Raw genomic sequence first — 22,274 nt, forward strand, 5'->3', positions numbered from 1 at the left:
CATGACTTATTTCTCCTACAGCAACTAGCAAGCAGTGCAAAAGTTTGGTCCCAAGTCTTGAAAATTCCTCGCTGGAAAAAAAAAACACATTCGATCTAGAGTCCAAACTCTTAAAAACAGCGACAAGAAAAAATACTTTTGATTCAATCGGATTTTTGCTTAGATCAAGAAACAAGCCTTTTAATTTGAGCGGATTTCCTTTTCCCTGGTAAAAATTGGCAATAGAATCTGTGTTCCAAAATACCATAGACCTAAAGCCGGCTGTAAGATTTCCAATAGCTTCTATAGCCGGCTACACAATTTCTCATAGCCGATGGCGATTAAGCAACTCACAGCCAGTCGATAAAGTGTTATGCTATTTGCTATTATGCGTTCATTAATTACGGATGCTAGGACTTAGTGAGTTTTTGGACTACTGCTCTCTTTTTGGGCCGTAGTATCTTCATTTATTTTGCGAGGAAAGCTCCGTACTTTTGATGGATGCCTGCCATTCCTAATATATTAGAGCGCCTTCAGTTTCGTATGATACTGTGCAATACCTCTGGTGTGAAATAGTTGCTTCAGGCGCCGTGGCACGCTGCGGCGCGGCGGGCGGGCAGAGAGTGTGAAACGCGCATTGGCGCCTACAAACCTAACAGGGATACTTTACGCATTGCGCAATGCGTGAAGTATCCTTGTTAGGTTTGAAGGCGCCAGTGCGTCGCCGCTCCGCTTTGTGTTAGGCTCCAATAGTGAATCTCGGGGGAGTCAGCGTTATTCAACTCATGATTTTGAAATGTTTGCACATCCTGTATGGATTATTCTCATTTTAATTGATGAAAAAAAATATATTTTAAAGGAAAATATAATGTGTGTTTTGTAAATATTAAGGTAGTTCCGTATCAAACTTAATGATTTCCATAGCACACGAATTTCTACACAATTTCTTATAGCCTTTTATAGCCAATGGCGATAAAGTGTACAGCCCGGCGATAGCAACTATAGCCCGACTGTATACTTTTTTATAGCTTCGTAAAGCCCGGCTATATGATTTGCTCCGCTTTCTACAGCCAGCTATATGATTTTCGATAGCCTTTTTTAGTTGGCTATAAGAACTCCTATGGTATTTTGAAACGCAGCTCCTGTTTTCCGCGCCAATTTTTACTAGGGTTGATTTAAGCAAAAATCTGATTGAATCAAGAGTATTTTTCCTTGTCAATGTTTTCAAGAGTCTGGACTCTAGATCCAATGCGTTTTTTTCCACTCCTGTAAAATTCATCTTTAACATGCCAAAAATTTGTTTTTAGGCTAAGCTTCTTGGTCTCGCATTAGTATTCGCGGAGAGTGAAACACACTTGGTCTTGTGTCGTGGTTCGTGGACTCGCGGCCATGTCAACTGCAAGATCTAGTTTGGCCCGTGCCAAGGCGAGCTTTTGACCCACGTCCGTGTTCGTACTACACACCAGCAGCAGCTGCTTTCAATTTCAACCTTGGCCATCACGCCCGGCGACAGCCAGAAACGTGGGCGGACAACTCGCGCTGATATCCGGGAAACGCAGGCTGCATATTTTGTAAAACATTCTCTCCGAATTTAAAATTCGATTTGTTTTCCTTCACAAGGGCGTAGTTGTACGGAGAAAACCGTTAACCTCGACCAGGAATTGGTTAACGATCATAACGCTGCCTGAATCCCAAAATACTCGCATACCTATGCGGGTATTGCAAAACCCGGGTATTACCTGACACCGTTGTGTTCCGCCTATTAAGAATGCACTTCAAAATTAAGTGCCTCATCGTGGAATTAAAAATAAATGCATGAGTGGGAGTGCATGTACGAATAATCGAGGCAAAATCATTATGTAAGCTAAGCTTTATGGCTGCTGAACATATCAATTCTGATTGGGATGCAAACAATTCCTGACCTCGCAGCTTGGGATGATCGAAAACTGAGAAATGTCAAATATTGTGATAAAAAACGCAGCAAAGCATTCAGAATAACCCAGCGGCGTTAAGCAGGGCATTTCTTCATCATCAAATTCCCCGAATTTCCATGATTTTTCCCCGACCCCAAAATTTTCGGATTCCCTGACTTTCCCTGACATTCTAATAAAACTTCCACTTTGATTTTTCCCCTTTAAATTACACTCACTATACTGGTAAACGCACCTCACCAAATTCCTTGACTTTCCCTGTAAATTCCCTGACTTTTCCGGTTTCCCAGATCGCCGGCAACCCTGATTTTGTCTGATTTGACTTTTGGCCGCGCCAAAGTAAGTAGAATTCTCTCACCCGTGTAATGATTGCAATGTGAGAGGGGGTCCAAAGCAAGGTGGCAAAAGTCCATAAAAAATTTTTTTTTGAAACTTCACGAAAAATATTTCATAAAATTTCGGAAATAAATGAAAGGTACTAAAAAACACCGGTATGCAGACAGTACGTCTACAGGAAAAAGGGCTACCTTTTTTAGCCTACAGTCAAAACGTCTACATTAAAATGCCTACTGAAATTATGTCTACAGATTAATATGTCTACGCTATTCAAATGTCTACGGTTTGTTTGCCCACTTACAAAATGTCAAAATATTGATGTTGGCCACTGAAAATATATAAAATATATTTATAAAATAAAAAAATAAATAAAAAATGTATAAAATACACATGATATTTATAGGGTCAATTATTCGCGAAATAAGACTCACAATTTTTAGGCATCAGCTTCTGCAGCATCCACAGCCTCGTCCTGTCTTTGGGGATACACTTTCAAATGAGATTCTTACCAGACGACATAAATACGTACTTTGACATTTTTGGAGTAGGCAGTCAAACCAAAGACATTTTAATACCGCAGACATATTTTCCTATAGACACTATTTTATAGGCATTTTCATGCAGACATTTTGACTGTAGACCAAGAAAGGTAGCCTTTTTTTTGTAGCCCTTTTTCTTTTAGACCTTCTGTCCGTAAACCAAAACACCAGTCCCTTTTCATTTTTAGCAAAATTTAAAAATTGTGACTTTCTTCTGTTTGTTTGTGTGTGTTTGAGTGCGGGTTGCATACGGTATACGGTAGCTCCTGAAAAATATGAAATATTGCACTGTCTCGTGAAATATATACAGCCTCGGGGAATTTCATGAAATACTTAACTGATATTTGTTCAATCTTTCATTTCTTTCTTACGTTTCATGCCACCCTGATCCAAATCCAAAGGGACACCCCGCCAAGACGAAATCCAACACTTTTTTGAGCCGTTCCAAACTACTCTTCGTCAATAAAATAATACTAATTTTCATCCTAGTCGATGCTTACTAAGTATTCTGCCGTGCTAAGAAGGAACGCCAAATGAACATTCAAGATTTGCTAAACGTCCTTCAATAAAATGTTTATTTTTGAAGGAAGGCATGAATATTTTTCCTTGAAATTTTCAGACAGTTTAGATCAAATTACAAACAAAGTTATCTGAGAAATTGGCGGAAAATATTCAAAATTTTCCTGAAAATTAGTAATTTGACAGAGGAAACGCCTGAAGGCTCATACTGCGTTTTTCCTTCACACATGGTGTCTAGTTTTCTTGGCAAAGCTCATTCCCTGATTTTTCCCTGATTTTCAGGAGCTCATTCCCGGATGAGAAACCGAAGTTTTCTCCCACTTTCCAGGGGTTTTCTTGGGGAAAGGAAAATAATTTACCAGAGTTTCAAAAATGAATATAGATTTTAATTAATCTTACAGCCATTTCTTTGGCGCACATTCAAAATTTTAATTCAAAAAATGTTCCTGATGTTGATATTATCTGGTCAATGAAAGCTTCTACATTATTCCCGGTTTCTGGAACAAATTCCCTGATTTTCCCGGTTTCTGGAACAAATTCCTTGATTTTCCCCTGATTTTCCCGGTAAATTTTCATTCCCTGATGAATCCCGGTTTTTAAAGAACTAGACACCATGCCTCAACACGGCAGTATTCTACACATATCTGGACATTTTTCCGTTCGGTGATGTTATTTCACAGCGCATGCGTCGTTTATCACGGCGCACGAAATACAAGATGGGGGGGGGGGGGTCGCGGTTGGTGGCTCACGTTGGACCTGGTCTCGATTTCGGGCTTCTGCCTGAACGCGGGCAAGGTCTTCCCTTTTCCTACTTCCCACAGCGATTACCAGAAGCTTTGACCTTTTCTGGCCCACACTCACATCCACTTACTCGCGTCTCGCCGAGAAAACGTTTTATCCCGTCTTGTGCTCCGATTATAGGCGCGACAGAAAATAGTTTTGACCTTCGCAACAGACCCGCATTGCTCCCGTGCTGAGGCAAAACGCCGTATGAACATTAGAATATAGCCAGATCATCCCCGTTAAACTGTTCATGTGTAAGAAAAGTGATGAACATGTTTCTTTGAAATTTTCAGGCACGTTCGATTGAGTTTCGAGGAAAATTCGCTGCAAAATTTAAAAAGAAAAATTCACAAATTGTACAGAATTTCTGTGTTTTTTTTCAGGAGAAATTTGGCAACGTTAGAATTTTCATAAGGCGTTTCCCTTAGCACAGCGGATTACATGCTGCTAACAAAGGATGCCGGACGAAAAATCGTCTTGCTGCAAAAATGTTACGAGAACGTCTGATGGATTATCAGCCAGGCAGATTGTAAGGCTAGGAGTGCATGCATTTCAGACTTTGCTGATGCTCTCATCGTGATTTTTGAGACATTTTTTCACTTTAAAATACAATTTTTATTCTTGCTCTAGCAAGAGTTTGCACCGGGTACATTATTTGGGGTGACAGTATGCGCCCTCTTGAAAGAGCAGCGACGATATGTCGTCACCTCCCGGCCAAAGTTTCACAAGTGTCATGCGACGTTTAAACATTGCCGCCGTCATTTTATTTTTTTACAGAAATACTGTTGATTGAATCTGTTCGAAAATTCCACTGAATTTTATCGGCAGCACAAAAAAAATTCAGTGAAATTTTCGTACAGCTCTGTTGAACAATTTCTCTGTAAAAATATTAAATGGCGGCGGAAATTTTTAAACGTCGCACGGCGCTTGTGATACTTCGGCCGGAAGGTGCCGATGTCACGAAAAATTCGTTCCACTGACCCAATTGACAGGTTCTACAAACCGCGAAAACCTCGATGAAATTTCGCGGAAGGGGAAAAGAATTAGTTTACACACATTACATAAAAACGATTGCGTAATCAATGTCACTCGCCTCTTTAAGCTGAGGTCTAACGACGGTTAATGATTAATAAGAATCTGCACAGAATCACGCCGCTCTGAAACACAAGGTAAGAGGTCGTTAAGGCCCGTAGAGACCTTCAGCCTTGGTTGAAATCCAGTTCAAAGCGCTCAGTAAAACAAAAAGCTTTAATCTGATTATGAACATGAATGAAGGTGCGTGAGTTTTTTTCAGAACAACGGACGTCTTCAAATAATAAAGAGCTATCTCCATTTTGGCTTAGGCCCTGGGCTCCATAAAAATAACTGCAGGACAAGGTTCAAGTCATAATGTAGATAGCTTTTTTTGCTTTAAGTACGTCAAATGGAGAATTTGCACGCAAATTTTTTATTGCTTCATCTGAAAGTGCTTAAAGAGCTGATTTCATAGAATATTTTAAATAAAATTTCTGATACGGGAAATAGTATAAAAATAGATTTAAATGTGAGAAAATGCACCGCCTGGTGATGTCATCTGGCGGCATTTCCCATTTAAACATACGTATTTAAGCAGATTAGATCGTTTTGTGATATTTCCTCCAATCATTGTTCAATTCATGAATCAATGGTACCATCGAGTTCAGTTCACTCAGTAGTTTTCACTTGAATATTAAATTCATCAAATTTCAGACATCTGCAAATTCTCTATTCTGAAGAGACAGTCGTCGACAGTCTACAGAGCATGAGTTATCATTCGTTAAGGAAAAGGATTCTTCAATTTTCTTCGATACAATAATGCAAAAAAAATAATTAATGTTTGAGTGGACATGTAATGTATACGAATGATTCTACTTCTATTGCATTACCCTCCAGACTACCAACGATGTAATAATTGACGAGATTAAACAGGAGAGTGTGTGGTCTAGACCTTAACCTTGTGGCCTAGACTCGGGGCTTGTACAGGGTGATGAAGGAATAAATGCAAAGGTGTCGGCGGTAAATCTTGTAGGTCAAAATACAAGTTTTTCCCGGTTCAACATTAGAAAAAAGAAGAAAAAAAACTCCTGTCTCCGAGTTACCCTCAAAGCCCGCCAGATTCGCAAAAATTAATAGCTTTATTTTCTTAATTGTCGCGACATTTAAGGAGTAAACGTCTAGATAAAAAAAAAATGTGCGTTTGAAAGCAGGTATGAACACTCTTCTAATTTTGTATCTTTTGAAAAATGAAAAGAGCTCACTTTCCGATCGTTTGGAAGGGTCGTACCTACTCTTACAGGTATCAAATTTGGATTGCTAAAAATCTTTGCTACCCTCAAATTTTTCCACAAAATCAGTTTTAAAATTTTCTGTTCTTAAGAATGAAGGGACGATTGAAATTAGCTTTGGGCACCATGGCATTATACACTGGAGAAAAAAACACATTGGATCTGGAGTCCAGACTCTTAAAAACGCCGACAAGAAAAAGTACTCTTGTTTCAATCAGAATCTAGCTGAAATCAAGAACCAAGCCTCTTAATTTAAGCGGATTTCGTTTTGATTCAAGCAAAAATCCGATTCAATCAAGAGTATTTTTTCTTGTCAATGTTTCCAAAAGTCTGGACTCTAGATCCAATGTGTTTTTTTTCCAGTGCAAATGCACTGAGAGACTGACACTATAATGACTTCAAAATTGAGAAATAGACAATCTTGTAACTTTGCAGGATAAATTAGCACAGTTCCGCGAGGCCACTGTGGCGGAGATCCTGTCTTCCACCAGTCAATATCTGAGTCTCTCGATAGCTCATCCACACTTCCGATCACTTATTACAATCAAGGAAATGTATCTCTCCTCTCTCATTCTCCGGAGCAGCGATTTCTGAGATAAATACCCACGGGAGGTAGTCCATGACCTCACGGTGACCTGCAATGTCTACGGTTAGTGCGAAGCCGGGGTTTCATAATTCGAGCAGGGAATAAAGTAAACGAAAATAATTCAGATGAGAAATACGTAGGTTCAACTTCATACACGGAGAAAAAAACTTCGTGCGTGGGACCCGAAGTTTAGGTCATATGGATCTCTGAAGTTTTCGGATTGAGTATCTGAACACTTTAGGTCCAGCTGCTGAGATTTGGATCACACATCTGAAACTTCAGTTCTTACATCTGAAAAACTTCGGTTCTCACATCCGAAAAACTTCGGTTCTCACATCTGGAGTACTTCAGATCCATATGACCCAAACTTCGGGTCCCACGCACGAGGTTTTTTTCTCCGTGTACGGTCAGAGAAATATCAACATTGGATGCAGGTTTAGAGATAACAGAAGTGATTATTTCGACATTGTATGATGCACTGGGAAGAAAAATCACTTGGATCTAGAGTCAAGACTCTTAGAAAAGTTGAAAAGAAAAATACTCTCGATTCAAGTGGATTTTTGCTTGAATCAAAAAGAAATCCGCTTAAACTAAGGGCTTGGCTCTCGATTCAAGCGAAAAATCCGATTGAATCAAAAGTATTCTCTCTTGTCAATTTTTTTGAGTCTGAACTCTAGATCCAAGCCACTATTTTTTCCAGTGTGGGTCATAGCTCAGAAGAGGGGTTTTTTGAGAAAAGGATATATATCGCAAACAAGTTCAATTTTGACCCAAAGAATTACGACCGTAAAGTATTCTGTCGTGCTGGAGAAAAACGCCGTATGAGCCTTCAGGCGTTGCCCAATTTTGCTTGGTGAACCACGGATTTTTGGGGACATTTGCAAGATAATGTGTATCAATTTATTGCATGATTTTGTTCGCAATTTCACCTAAAAACCCTGAAAATTTCAAGGAAAAATGTTCATAGCTTCCCTCAAAAATAAACATTTTATCGAAGGGAACTTGGGAACCCTCGAATGTTCATACGGCGTTTTTCCTGAGCACGACAGTATTGCCCGTTAACCCCGTGACACCGCGTATAATCTTTACATCGTTGCTTCCACCCTACATCCCACAGGTTATGAAAGTTCCATTTTTAAACGTGCCAGTAGGGCTCGCTTTTTGAAATCACTCGGATGTACCATAGTACAGCACACAGATCAACCAATGCTATTCAACGGGTCGTCCAAATACTTTTTTCCTCGCACCCGTTTCTTTGTCTTTGAACCATTAACTGTCAAGCCCTGATGGTCTTTTACCAAAAAATCTAATGAACTGCTAATTGGAAACCCTTGAGAACATTTTTCTGTCAAAACCGTATTATTCAATTTGACAGAAACCTCATAGGAGCTTTCTTACGCTCGGAGGACTCAACTCTAGAACCTTCTTTCCCGCCAAAACTCTATAGCCAATGAGCGTCTTGCACTGTAAGTGCAATCTGTGATGAGCCTCGTGACTCATTATACTATGTACTAACCATGGCCCCTGCCGAAATCCACTTAAACCACTACAGTTATCTCGCGATATAGCTTTGGGTGTCCGGTTTCGAGCAAGGCAATAAAAGACGGCGAGGCGATTAACCGATTAACCATTCACCGTGATGCCAGGATCCACCAGATTTTCTCAAAAATTGTTTTCCGTCTATTTAGCGAGTTTTTCTTTACTTTCCGTTGAAGTACAAATAAAAAGAGACCTCATTTGTACAAATCGGCCGAATAGGAGAGAAGTTACAGTTCGAAATTCAAAGAGATTAACTGAACGCGATTTCGATGCACGGCAGTTCGCCCAAATCACGGTCGTGCGCAAATGCCGCATATCAGCTTAAAATCAAGATAATTGGACGGAATCTTTAAAATTAATTTACATTCAACGTTCATGAATTAATATTTTCTCCCAAATTTAGCAAAAAGTACCAATTGATGCAAAAAGCAAAGACGTGAAAATAAGTGGTATTTGTCCAACATTTCAGTTATTCGGCATGCTTTTCCAACATACTCATGTTGGATTTTTTCTTCTTGTTTACGGCTAGGTTCGCCTCCGCGACTTTTTGATACAGGCACAAACGACACTAGAAACAAGGCGTTTCCACACGACACACGGTTTTCCACACACGTCCGAACTGTTTCTCCATTTCTAGCGGGAGCCCGGCCCACTTAAACGGTCCGTTTCGACAAGCTCACTCAAACGCTCCAACTATAATCGGCTGAAATTCGGTCCAGTTCAACGCCAGGTGACCTCACGATTCACGAATTAAGGGTCACCGGCGACCGCTTTACATCGGAGACATTGGAGTGGCATGCATTGCGATGTATCGATTGATGAGCCGTTTAAACCTATGGAAAAGGATCGATAATCGATTTATTGCTTATAATCGTTTCTTCGCCATGGCTTGAAATGGGAAAAAATCAGTTGCCATTGATTCACGGCTTGCAACTGATGGGATACAAGCAAACGCCTTCGGCAGCTGAAACCAATCAAAGGTGGCAGTTTCGATCCATCGATATCGATTTATCGAAACTGCGATTTCCGATTATTCGGTTGCCAGAAATAGCTTCGAACGGCACTGACCATGAGCTTTCACTCGGATACGTTACGTAACTTGGCAGAGTTGGACGTATCTCTGCCAAACGAAACTATGTGCATTATAATGTGAACCCTGTTATGCATGTATTCTTATGGGTATCAGAGCTCATGTCTTAATGCACATAGTTCCATTCGATAGAAATACGTCCAGTTGATCAAAGTGTCGGGTGCGGGGTCGTATTCAAAGTAACCGCAGTCAAACCGATAAAATAAAATTGGCGGGAAAAATTTGAGCGGATGATACACTGGAAAAAAAACACATTGGATCGAGAGTCCAGACTCTTGAAAACATTGACAAGAAAAAGGACTCTAGGTTCAATCAGATTTAAGCTTAGATCAAAAGGAAATCCGCTCAAATTAAGAAGCTTGGTTCTTGACTTAAGCTGAAATCTGATTGAATCAAGAGTATTTTTTCTTGTCGATGTTTTTAAGAGTCTGGACTCCAGATCCAATGTGTTTTTTTTTCCAGTGCACAATATTCGAGCCACTTGATATTTAATTTTTCCCCCACTTGATATTTAATAAATTTACATGATTTTGATTACTATGACAGAGAAATACGGCAATTTCTGAGTAACCTCTGGCCTCTGGTAATCGTGGTCACGCTGAGGTGCAATTTATTGGGGCGCGCGTGCGCGGTCGCCAGAACCCAAAGGTGCTGCTTGCGTCATAAAATTACACGTTACACTGACCGAAGGACTCAACTTAAACGGAGGAATTCGTGCGGTTAGAACAGTTGTCAGGGACCCCGCAAGATTCTGATTTTGAATTCAACATTTGCTCGGATTCGTATTGGAATTCAATCAGTGGCGGGGCGTGAATAAACGATTATCGATTATCGATAACTCCTCATTTGAAGCTATGGCAAAGAATCAATTATTGAGGTGTTCGTTGCGAACACCCTGTTTATCGCTTCTTTTTCACGGGTTTAAATGTCAGATCAATCGATATATCGCAAAGCACGCCACGCCACTGAACTCAATCCCTGAGTCGTAGAATCGAGAGAGAGGAATACTGCCGTGCTTCTGGAGTTTTTCCTTATCACGGCAGTATAGCTACCAAACCTTTTTCCTGACCATTCGTTAAAATCACTGAGGACATTTTAAGAAGGAGGGAACTCCTTTCACAATTACCATACTATTCTTAACTTGATATATTCTAAAACAAAAATACAATTTGACTTTGATGGAAGAGCACTGTAAGAAGGACTTCTACAAATGCAAACCTGCCATTATTACAGGATGCGAGAGACCGAGAACAAAAATACGTATCTAACCTTCCCTGTCGATTAATTTATAATGCCTGTCAGGCAGATGACAGGAAACATTTGTTCGAGAGAAAAATTTCGGTTCATTGATAAGTGAATATACACGCGATCAAAACATAGATACGTCACTCAAACTAGAAGGAAGAGCTCAAATGTTAAAACCTTTAACTTAGGCAGATCATTCGTACTCCCAAATGTACATCCACTGGACAATTTCACAAGAAAATCAACATACAAGCGTGTGAGGCAAGGTTTTCCATTTTAATTTTATTTCCATAAAAAATGCAGCCCTTGGTGTCTCCCTCCCCTCCTCACGCAAAAAACCTCATTTCACCCACATCGGATCTAGAGTCCAGACTCTTAAAAACATCGACAAGAAAAAATACTCTTGATTCAATCGGATTTTCGCTTAAATCAAGAACCAAGCCTTTTAATTTGAGCGGATTTCCTTTTGATTTAAGCTTGAATCTGATTGAACCAAGAGTATTTTTTCTTCTCCATGTTTTCAAAAGTCTGGACTATAGATCCAATGTGTTTTTTTTCCAGTGCGTGTGAGGCACGACTTTCCATTTTAATTTTATTTCCATAAAAAATGCAGCCTTTGGCGTCTCCCTTCCCTCCTTACGCAAAAAACCTCATTTCACTTACGCTCACGAAACTTTCAGGTTCTGATGATAAAACTGGAAACACCGCGTTAAAATCTCGGAAATCCGACAGCGTCTCAGTCCGGTCCATGACTCCTTTATTCTTTGCAGCGCGTTATTCAAGCCGTGATAATTGCAGTTGGCTCCCCGCACCGCGCACCGCACCGCTTCTGCATCAGTCATAATCGTCCTTACGTTCGCACTGGTAGTCTCTTCACTTCACTTCTCAGTTCTCGCACTTGCAGCCGGGAGCAAGACACCTCCAGCCACGTTGCAACACCGTCCTCAATATCACGAATTTCCATCCTAATCGATTGGAAAATTTAATGATGCATGGCAATGATGTACGGAAAATACGGACCGAACCATCCACTTCGTGCAACAATAGCCCGACCGACGCACAGTGTATTAACTGCAGTATTTTTTTTTTTAAATTGTGTAATTTTGCGTTATCACTTTACTAACAGTGTTCGAAACTCACGTTTGAGTTTCAGGAGCCATGTGGCGCATCAAGCTTGATTTTTAGGGGCCACTGAAGATTTTTTAGGGGGCAGATTGACTTTTTGCCTAAATATCACGGCGCAAATGGTGATAAGTTAGACGCAATATGTTTTAGTTACAGAACTCATAACTGTAACTTAGGAGAAATTTCGAAACATCACCAAACAGAAAAATTAGGATTTTTGGGGGGAGGGGGCAGGCCGTTTGTTTTCTTGTAATAAAGCATTTCATTCGAGCGATACGAGGAAAATATAAACTGCAGTAACGCCGCTCTTGCTTAAGACGGTAATATTACGTCCTTGCGCAAAAAAATCTAATCCACCGTTCGACAGGTCCATCCTAATGTGCGACATTCCGCGAGCGATATTATATCATCTCGAACCTCTGATGAAGATGCGGCACTCACTGCAGGAGAGCATTGGATGCGGATTTCTCGGTGTCGATACCCGAAATATCTGCCGGGCTAACAAAAAACCGCGAAATTCCGTAAGACTGTGATCGGAGTTACGCGATTTCCGCCGTGAGACATATATGCCGAGAGCTCCCATCTCTCCGATTGTGAGATGGCCGTTATCATCGTATCGAGTCTGCGCGACACACAGTGGATCGAGTTAATAGGAGAGGTTGGACAAAATTTGGAAACTTTCAAAGCTTATAACTCCATTTATACACAATGGAGATGTTGCATGTGTGAGGAATGTCCGATTTGACTGTTGATTCTCATGTAAAAGTTTGCGAAAAACACGATGGTGCCACTGGTTTTTTCTGAAATCAACTCCCAAGCTCATAAAAGCTCTCAAGTTGAGGCCAAAATGGAGGGGATATGCCACCCTACCCTGAGAGTCCACATATACATCAAGACGAACTCTCCATGCAAAGATAGGGAGCAAATACATTAGCAGTCATGCCGTGTTTTCAGTTTTAGAGTCCCTAAATAAAGTGGCAGCCCTGTCAATGTATTTGCTCCCTATCTTTGCATGAAGAGTTTGTAATGATGTAGAGGTGGACTCTCAGGATAGTGTGGGATATCCCCTCCATTTTGGCCTCAACTTGAGAGCTTTTTCGAGCTTGGGAGTTGATTTCAGAAAAAATCAGTGGCACCATCGTGTTTCTCGCGAACTTTTACACAAGAATCAACAGTCAAATCGCAAATTCCTCGCACATGCAACATCTCCATTTTGAGGTTCTAAAAGTAGCTCCATTGGTTGCCTCCTGAAATTTCATTCAAGAGACACCCCATTAAATCTAAAATGTGACGAAGTAAACATACAAATTTTCAAGTTTAGTCAAAAATTTCATTTCCGACCTCTCTGATTGACTCGACCACTGTGCGACGACGAACGATGCTACACGTCGACCGCGATTACGTTATGAATTCTGATTACCGCTGATCACTGATCAGTTACCTGATTTTACAACACGACGGCAAAGTGATCGGCTCTTGCGGTCTGGGAAAGCGACGAGTGAGAAGATCCTGCGATGGGTCAGCGGCGCGTGGCGTGCTTTGCGATATATCGATTGATCTGCCCTTAAACCTGTGGAGAGGGATTGATAAACAGGGTGCTCGCAACGAACACCTTAATAATCGATACTTTACCATAGCTTCAAATGGGGAAATATCGATAATCGATCATTCACGCTTCGCCACTGAATGGGTCACTACATCATAAACGAATTTTGACTAACAAATACATTTATCCAATTGTCTAATACATCTTCGAAAAAAGAACTCAAAAAGATGTTCTTGTCATTGTGATCTTTGCGCAGGGAACAAGATGGATCTATTCTCCATTCAAATTACAAGTACCCATTGTCCTTTCGTGCGTTGAAGGATTTATTATTTTTATAGTCTATTCTTCGATTTTGAAATTTGAAATCATTTCCTTCTTTCCGCTAATCAGAAACACCAATGGTTTACCAACGTCAAGAGCCCATTTTATGATTTTAGAAGATTTCCATGCGCAAAACTCGCTTATAGCGTATTTTCAATTTAATTGTGCTGTATACTTTAATTCATTTGATTAGGATCGACTCCAAATGTCTTTAATTACCTCTGTGTAATCGAGTCCTATTTGACTCGACGTGCGAATCAATTGAGTAAATCGTCCACCAAAATATGAACAAAATAGTGTAATTACTATTCAACTGTGTCCATTCTTATAGAAAATGGAGAGAGTTTTTCGTTGGAATCTTAAAAACCAAAGAATCTGTTGCAAACTTTAGGTACATCAAAGGAATATGGCTGAAAAATTAGGATAAGCGAATCGGGAAAGTCTGAATACTCCTAACTTCACAATCTGCGTGAAGAAGTATGCGTTTTACAGGCTTCCCACTTCAAAAGTGATACTACGGCACATGTGAAAATTTCGTAGGAAGAGTCATTCCATCCAACCCTTGCACACTAGGATGCTACGCAATATTCAACATGGCCGACGCCAACTCGTCAAAACACGAGACGAGACGGAATTTTATCAAGCAACATGTTGATCACTGGAAAAAAAAACACACTGAATCTAGAGTCCAGACTCTTGAAAATATTGACAAGAAAAATACTGTTGATTCAATCGGATTTTTGCTTGAATCAAAACGAAATCTGCTTAAATTCAGAGGCTTGGTTCTTGATTTAAGCTAGATTCTGATTGAATCAAGAGTACTTTTTCTTGTCGATGTTTTTAAGAGTCTGGACTCTAGATCCAATGTGTTTTTTTTCCAGTGATATTTACATTTACCTTGCGTTGATGAAAATCATGGTGCTTCCTCAAGATTTCCTCGCAAAGGTGTCAGCCAATCTTTAAGCGCAAGGGTTGGACGGAAAGACTCCTCTTAGCAAGTGTTCATCATACTGTATGTAGTACCTTTTTGGCAGGAGGGAGCTTTAAAACGCAAATTTCTTAAGCAGATTGTGAAGTTAGGAGTGTGTTTCAAACGTTCCTGATGCGTCCATCTTCATTTTTGAAGCATTCTTTAAGAGATAAAAACTCCTCTTTTTGCTAAAGGTGATGTTTGCAACAGGCTCGTTCCATTGTTTAAGCCGACTCTACAAAAATCGCTAAACTGAATTTTTGTCTCTCCGCACTGTTCCCTTCTTTGTAGACTGTCACATTTACAATAGTAAAAAAAGTAGCTTGGATCAAGAGTCCAGACTCTTAAATACATTGACAAGAAAAAACACGCTTGATTCAATCGGATTTTTCCTTGAATCGAAAAGCCAAGCCTCTTGTTTTAAGCGGATTTCCATTTGAATCAAAAGTAACTTTTCTTGTCAGTGTTTTTAAGAGTCTGGACTCTAGATCCAAGCTACTTTTTTTACCAGTGTACACTGCCGTGATAAGGAAGAATGCCTTATCAACATCCTGAAATTGCCAAATTTTCTCCTATGAAATGTTTATTTTGGGGGAAAGCTATGAATATTTTTCCTTGAAATTTTCAGAAACTTTAGGTGAAATTGCGAACATATTATCTGAAAAATTGAAAGAAAAGTATTTGCAAATTGTCCCGAAAATTCGTGGTTTATCAAAGGAAATTTGGGAACGCCTGAAGGATCATACGGCGTTTCCTTAGCACGGTAGGACAGTCCCTTCACACTCATTAGATAGAAAACACATTGGATCTACTCCAGACTCTTGAAAACATCGAAAAGAAAAAGTACTCTTGATTCAATCAAAATCTAGCTTAAATCAAGAACCAAGCCTCTTAATTTAAGCGGATTTCCTTTTGATTCAAGCAAAAATCGAATTGAATCAAGAGTATTTCCTTTTTCTTGTCAATGTTTTCAAGAGTCTGGACTCTAGATCCAATGTGTTTTTTTCTTTTCCAGTACAGTCCCTTCACACAGACTCAGGAACGGAGGAAATCATGACGCGGCACGCTCGGAGAAATCGCGACAATATTGCGAATCGCGAGTCGCGGGTGTCTGGTCGAGGAAGCTGGGAAGGGGAGGTTGGCGAACGACGGAAGGCCGCGGAAAAGAAGTCACGGTCGTGACGAATCACGCGTGAGAACTGATTCCTCTGATCGGTCATTAGTAATCAGAGCGAATCAGAGCCCTGGCCGCTCATCCAGAGACACTGTCACGCAAGGAATACTCTCCATGTACTTTTGGCCACCCACTCGATATTTGCTTCTTTGGCAATATTTTATTGTGACTGGACTTTCGGCATTATTTCTCGCTCATTTTAGAGACAATGTATGTGCTATTCGTTTTCCCATGATGATAGGTCCTTTTGTGGGTGAGTTAGAAATGGTAGTTCCACATTGTAAAAAGTCCAATTAAAATTTGAGTCAGAAGTTAAACTGGGAAAAAAACACATTGGATCTAGAGTCCAGCCTCTTAAAAACATCGACAAGAAAAAATACTCTTGCGATTCAATCAGATCTAAGCTTAAATCAAGAGCCAAGCCTCATAATTTGAGCGGATTTCCTTATGATTTAAGCTTAAATCTGATTGAATAAAGAGTCTTTTTTCTTCCCAATGTTTTCAAAAGTCTGGACTCTAGATCCAATGTGTTTTTTTTCCAGTGTATGCGTTGCGACAATACAAGAATGCTTCACGATATTGCTGCGAAGTTTTAAAAAGGTTTGGTCGTTGGATGAGCATCTCATCGTTTTACTCATCAGTGTGGCGAATTTTCATGACATTCAAAATCGTGAAATTTCACTTAAAATATTTACCGACCGAGATTTATGGTGTATGATAAGAAACATATTTTAAATCGTCGAATATAAGCCATCGCTAGATACTTAGCAAAACGATTCCAATATTGTATCGGGATGGAAGTAAAGTGTTACTTATTTCTATAATTTGTGTTTCATTCATCAGAGAAAAACATCAAAATACAGAGTTCAATGAGAAGAAAATATATAAATATTATAATATATATTATAGTAAAAATATATAAAATATATAATAATATAAATATATCTTGCGTCCTTACGCATTTTCTAGGGCATACCCCGCCCCTAAAATGAATAGATAATATTTTTCTAAAATTCCGCGCCTCGAAACATTTAATAATGCATTACACAAATATTTTAAACGTACCATAATTTTCATTCGTTTCATGACGCCCGCCTTTTTCATCAAATTAGTATGATCTAGAGTGCATTACATTTTCCCAAAATTTTATTCCAGAGCTCAATCGAAATAAATAAGGGTTTCATCTTACTATGCGAGGATGCTAGTTGAGCAGCTTTTCGATGTCCCTCCGATCTTAGATGTAGGTTAAGATCACAAGTTCCACGGTAAACCGTCACGTAGGCACCACAAACCACGCACTTAGCCTCGTCTTTAGATCTGCCGTTCTTGAAAGAGGAATAATTTTGCAATAAGGAATTAAACGATTTGCGAGTCCTGTTTCGAGAAGGAGTCAATCCTTCAGACATGTTCCTTCTTTATCATTGGAAATAAATACACACTGAAAGACACAGGTATTCTAATAGGTATGCTGCACGCTCAGACACTGAAGTGCATAATCTTCACGCAGAACTCTGCTGTGGAGAGCACGCTATGCGACAGAGGTGATGAGGTTGGAAAATTGGTGTAGTTTATCGCGGAACTGACCAAACCTAGCTTTTCACTTGATAAGGTAAATGTGTGATAAATGGACCTCGTTTAGCTGAAAGGAACCAAACCACATCAGCTATTGCCAAATTGAACCGGACAATTTAATTTTTTACAAGAGAACGTTTACGCAGATTCCTTTGAGGATTTTAAGGATTTGCTTCGTACTATATAGGCAGAATGTTCAGTGTTTGTACAAAAATCTGCACAGCCGTTTGCATGTAAAACATTGAATAAAGACATTGAAACATTGAAAACATTGAAACATTGAAACTTATCATCTTCTTAAATAACAGCGTCTAATGCGTAATTGAAGCCAAAAAAGAAACAATTTTGTCGGGCTTCTGGAAAATAAATCCGTTTTTACAAAATTTTGGGGCTGTACGAACGAAATGATTAGAAGTGGCTCCCATTACATTATTGAAAAGTTATTGACTCGATATACGAGGGGCGTTCAATAAGTAAGTATCCCCCCCCTCTCTAAAATCCATAAGAATGGACCAATTTTAAAAAACTTGGGCTCAAAATCTTCCTTAGGATATTTTAAGTTCAACAAAACAAACCGCAACAAAATCGGACTATGTGCGGCCGAACGCGAGCCGTTTGAACGCGCCGAGGTGCTCGACGCTCCCGCCGAATCTGCGAGGATTTGAAGTCCGCTACAGGAGAAGAGCTTCTCTGCCAAAGCCTCAGTCGTTCATCACTGACGAAAAATCAAAGAAATTTTTGTAGAATAAGGGGCTTACCTCATTTCTCCACATAACCAGCTCGATCCAAGCAAGTCTGATACTGACTAAGACTAAGAGAACAGCTTTTGGATGCCTCGTGCGTGGAAGTCTTTCAGCTGACCGCGGATGAAAGAGTGGACGGCTTGTTTGACCTCTTCCACTGATTCAAAATTAACTCCTCCGAGTTCAGATTTCAGGAACGGGAATAAATGGTGGTCTGGTTTGCCATTTATTATCGTATCTGAAATCTGAACCCGGAGGAGTTAATTTTGAATCAGTGGAAGAGGTCAAACAAGCCGTCCACTCTTTCATCCGCGGTCAGCTGAAAGACTTCCACGCACGAGGCATCCAAAAGCTGTTCTCTTGGTCTTAGTCAGTATCAGACTTGCTTGGATCGAGCTGGTTATGTGGAGAAATGAGGTAAGCCCCTTATTCTACAAAAATTTCTTTGATTTTTCGTCAGTGATGAACGACTGAGGCTTTGGCAGAGAAGCTCTTCTCCTGTAGCGGACTTCAAATCCTCGCAGATTCGGCGGGAGCGTCGAGCACCTCGGCGCGTTCAAACGGCTCGCGTTCGGCCGCACATAGTCCGATTTTGTTGCGGTTTGTTTTGTTGAACTTAAAATATCCTAAGGAAGATTTTGAGCCCAAGTTTTTTAAAATTGGTCCATTCTTATGGATTTTAGAGAGGGGGGGATACTTACTTATTGAACGCCCCTCGTAAATGTAATAAAGAATTTGCATGCAAAGTTTTTATTGCTTCATCTGAAATTGCTTAAAGAGCTGGTTTCATAGTATTTTTTATAATTTTTTTCTGATATGGGATATAGCTTAAAAATATCTATACTATAAGCTCCAAGACCTCCTAATTTTGCGAAACTGGTAACGCTTAGTTCCAGCGTTCTACCGGGCCGATTTTCATGATTTTTGCGGCTATCGACGGGCAATTGCCTCTAGATAAGCCAACTCTTTTCAGATTTTCAAAATATGGCCCAGGTTTTTTTATATTACGTGGTAAAGTTGCGAATTCTCCCATTTCAACAATGTAAATTTATACTTTTTGTCATAGTTCGTTTGAGCGTTCTACCGGGCCGATTTCCATGATTTTTGCGTAAATCGACAGGTAATAGGCCCTAGATGAGCCCGCTGCAATCAGATTTTGGAAAAAGGACCCAGGTTTTTTTGAAATCACGTTATAAAAGTGAGTGAGTTTACAGAATGCTCCGGTACTGCTACCGCTATGCGCGGGAGGATGCGTAATGGTCGAGGAGGTTGCGCAGTAGCTGGGTAGCCTGCGCATCAGCTCTACACTTATCTACACAAGATTCGCACCTGAGACTTTATGTCGAGCGGTGGCCGAGTCGTCTAAAGACGTCAAATGCGTCCGCTTGGATCACAGTGTGGGTTCGATCCCCGGCTTATGAAATCTTAATTATTACCTGACTATCATTGTTCATTGTTTTACTGCAATATTTCATCAAGCAGTCATTCCAAAACGCGTCCCTTTAATTTTAAAGTAATTTTAAGTAAAGTTTAAAATTAAAGTATACCTCATATCGTATTTTTTTAGGGGTAAAATAAAACTAACACTGATAGGAGGGTAAAAATAGGGCCGCGAAGCGGCCCATTGATGGCGCGGAGCGCCTTCAGGGGGTTGGACCGCGTAGCGGCCAGGGGGCGTAGCCCCCTAGTATTTAAAAGTGAGGAAGAGCACTGCCTAGTGACGTTATCTGGCAGCATTTCCAATTTTAACACACGCGTTTTAGCAGATTAGATCATTTTATCATATCTTCTCCAATAATTGTCCAATTCATGAACCAATTAAGGGTATCCTCGTGTTCAGGTCACTCGATAGTTTCCACTTAAACACGAAATTCATCTTTCACACACCTGAAGATTCTCTATTAAAGTTGGCATCAACTGATGTGGCTTGGTTTTTCTCTGCTTGACGCGGTCCAAATAAGCGTGTAAGACTGTTATGCTTAGGATTCGGGTGCAGTGGCGTGGCGTGCTTTGCGATATATCGATTGATCGGCCATTTAAACCTATGAAAAAGTATCGATAAATATGGCGTTTGCGGCGGACACCTTAATAATCGATTATTTACCACAGCGTCAAAGAGGAATTATCGATAAATCGCAAAGCACGCCACGCCACTGTTCGGGTGTACTCTGTTCTCTGTTTGCTTCGCGATAAAATAATTTTTTCGGCATGTTGAATTTTTCTGGGAACTTTTTGAGGTGCCGTCTATCGATAAGACTTGAAAACTTTGCTAAAGCAAGCTTCGGTTTTTTGCCAGACCTATTAATTTTTTCATTAACTTAACTGACTTTGGGTTTTTGCGACTTTCACTTACAATTAGCGAAAATCTTCACGGAAAAAAGTGAGAGGAGTCAACCCCTAAAATTACGGTACTACCCCAATTTATAGGTTGACATGAACATTTCCATTTAATTTTAGTTGTGCCGCACTCAATTTGGGGTGGTGCCGCAACATTTGGGCTGGCAACCTAATTTAATGGGGCAGTAACACAATTACTTGGAAATGTCCACACCATTTACCACCCCCGTGCTCTTTTTTCCGTGTGTAGTTATAAAGTTCCTATGAGAGTGTTAAAACGAAAATTCAGGTTATTGATTAATGGTCCACTAAAATCATTTACAAAATTTGTTATTTCAGCGTTTATACCACGCTATCAAACGATATCAAGATTGTTAACCCGTGAAAAGCTCAAAGAGCAGGGGATAAGGCTTTTGGAGCATCGCGTTCTCTTCGCGGGGTTTCTAACGGCTTTGAAAAATTGCAAATCGACCAACGGGCATTGTCCTCCAAACAAGGAAAAGAATCGATAACACTTCACACCCCCTATCCTCCTAAAAAGTTCACGCTCAAGACTTGGGGTCAATGTCTCAGAGAAAGCCCAACACTCGGTCATTGAGAAAAGGAAATGTCATGAGCGTAAATCGATGAGTCAAGAAGGGTTGAAATAATTGCGCCATCCTATTCTGCTTGCTTCTTTATACAGTACGCTAGCTCTTCCCTTTCAAGCTGATAACATTTCAGCATGCGTAACACACTCAAAGTCCTCGTTTTACCAATTTGATTGAAAGGTTTGCCGAAGTTTTCGCACCAACTTGAGAGCGGCAAAAGTTGACTCGCATAAGGAGCTTCAAGATAAACAGGGTGTCTATTAAAACAGGCTGGCCAAAAATCAGTACTTTTACAGTACTTTTTCAGTACATTCATAAGAAATTCAGTACCTCCTCCACAGAAAAATTCACTCCTTTTTCAGTACATCCATTTGACGCAATTCGAAAAATTTCAAAAATTTGAACTTCTCACTCAAATTGCAACACAATTTACAAAAATTTCGGACCTCCTTGCGGAATTTCCGCTTTTTTTCAGTACTTCCGAATCGCCCTTTAAAAAGCAGTACTACAAATATGATATGCTTCCGGTTTCTCTGCAAAAGGAAAATTACTTCCGTTGAAACAACTGAACCTTGACTCTTATGGCCCATCGATGTTTATCCCTAAGATAATCAAAGAGTTACTTCACTTGTTGTTTATTTTAGGATTTTCACACAACGCATTGTTCCTTTCAAGGAATTTTGGGAGGAAACAGGGCATGTAATAAGTACTCAATTAAATTTTCATCCAGCACTAGTCAATGGATTCATTAATGCCGAGGATTTTGTTCTGAAACCTTGTAATGTAGATACGTGTTGTCGCACTTCAGTTCAATTGAGGGGCTTGGAGGACAAGGCGCTTAAATGCAGTTTTTGAAAAAATTGAGATAATAATAAGTTCAAGTGAAACTAGTCTCCATGCATAATATTATATCCCCCCCCCCCTCATTCCCAAATTCCAATTTTGAAGCATCAAAAAGTCAGTTTTTACTTTCTTTCCGCCAAGGATCCATGTGATTTCGAAACTTTAACTATGTATTTCTGGAAATGGCAAAAACTACACTTATG

General features: G+C 40.0%; 1 protein-coding gene across 3 annotated transcripts in view; it reads right to left on the reverse strand.

The window, feature by feature from the left end:
- The window catches only part of LOC109035107 (putative ferric-chelate reductase 1 homolog), a 170,740-nt gene that overhangs the window by 98,401 nt on the left and 50,065 nt on the right, over positions 1–22,274 (reverse strand). Inside the window, exon 1 of one of the 3 annotated variants that reach the window (XM_072305453.1) lies at positions 17,176–17,499. The exons of the other annotated variants lie outside the window; for them this stretch is intronic. The gene's annotated coding sequence lies outside the window, so the exon portion shown is untranslated. Of the gene's footprint in view, positions 1–17,175; positions 17,500–22,274 lie in introns of those variants that run through there. 3 annotated transcript variants of the gene reach the window in all.

The sequence above is a fragment of the Bemisia tabaci genome, chromosome 10 (genome assembly GCF_918797505.1).
Source record: "Bemisia tabaci chromosome 10, PGI_BMITA_v3".
NCBI classification, from domain to species: Eukaryota; Metazoa; Arthropoda; class Insecta; order Hemiptera; family Aleyrodidae; genus Bemisia; species Bemisia tabaci.